Here is a 1639-nt window from a genome sequence, read left to right as displayed (position 1 = left end):
ACTGTATGGATTTTCATATTTTGCGCGAGCAGGTCGCTTTCTTTCTTTCTTCCTTCCTCTCTCTTTCTCTTTCTTCCTTTCCTTCTTTCTTTCCCTCGCTGGCATTTTAATAAAAATGGAAAGAGAGAAAGAAAACGACGGGGATTGGGGGCTCCGCGAAGAGCTGCAAGGAGATAAATCCCCTTCGCTCCGTCATCACGTTCACCTCGCAAAAGCGTTTTGCGTTTCCGGAATATCCCTGAGCGGAATACTAAGGTGAACTTTCGATCAAATTTGCTGCTATCTGAAAAAATATACTAATCAAAGAGCGGGAACGAACGTACGAATTTTTTAGTCTCTGAGAATACTCGCGCAAACGTAAAAGCGTCCAAATTTACTTCATTATATTTCTTTACATATAAATGAAGTATAACATTTATCATCTTCAAATTAATATTACAATAAAGCCGGGCAAATTAGAACTAATACATAGTTGTTATTTGTGTCTTATTATATAAAAATTTCCTTTCCATTTATTCATACAATAATTCATACAATAATTGATCAACATTTCGGCTGCTTTTTACAACCATCTTCAGAATATTCCAAATAAATTTAAGTCCAATTATATTCTCATTAAATAATAAATATAAGTGCAAAAGTTTCCAAAAAACTGAGTGGTTCCTCATTGAATTGCGAGCACAGCTCTTCTTAATCGAAATGTCAAAATTGTAAGTACTAAACGAAAGAATATCAATTAATTTAATAACCTGCATTATATTATGCGTAAAAATTTTATTATTGATAATAATAACTCACTGGTTTTAAGAAATTGCACATCCCTTACATTACAAAATTCTTCAACAAAAATCATATAAATTTAAGTTAGTCGTTAGACATGTGTTCACGTCGGCGTCAAATATATATTTATAATTTTCTCAAAGAATGTATATTTTCCTAGGAAGTTAACAAGAAGTTGGTTCCATTGAATTCTATCTGCAGCGTTATCGATTCGTTCGACGTAGTAAAAATCAGTCGTATTCCTGGAGCTTAAAAGCACAGTGAAAAAAAATCGGTCATCGTAAAAAGAAGAGAGGCAAGTTGGGAGAGAGGGAGAGAGTGAGAGGGTAAGAGAGGTTACTTGCGTCAGAGCCAGTTATAAGCTTCGGAGATCATGGAAGACAACGAAAGGGGGCAAGAGGTGGAGCAAGCAGACGACATGTATTATTGATGTGCCTGTGTCGCCGGCAAGCCTCTGCCTCTTCTCTTCTCTTCTCTTCTCTCTTACCCATCTCTGCCACTCTGCTCTTCCGAGTATCTGCACCTCCCGTCTCGCTCTCCTCCCCAAACCTTTCCCATCCTCTCCTCCGTCCCCTTTTCCTCCCTTGAAAACACCCGTACGAGTCTTCCAGTTTCCGATACATTCCGCTAGGAATCCCAGCCATCGTCTCCGTCACTCGATATCTCTCGCGAGCACGCACACGCGTGCACGCTCTCAACAAAATCCTTCCCACTTTCCGCGCGGAGGATGGGAACTCAATCTCATAGTCTCATCGCGCAATTAAGTCTCTCTGCGTTTTATCCGTACGAAGAAAGTGCACATCAATCGATCGCGTTTTTTTGCATCTCATCCTTTTTCTAGTTAGAAATATGAAGCATA

Source organism: Atta colombica, unplaced genomic scaffold, assembly GCF_001594045.1.
Source record: "Atta colombica isolate Treedump-2 unplaced genomic scaffold, Acol1.0 scaffold38, whole genome shotgun sequence".
Taxonomy (NCBI): domain Eukaryota; kingdom Metazoa; phylum Arthropoda; class Insecta; order Hymenoptera; family Formicidae; genus Atta; species Atta colombica.
This window is presented reverse-complemented; position numbering follows the sequence as displayed.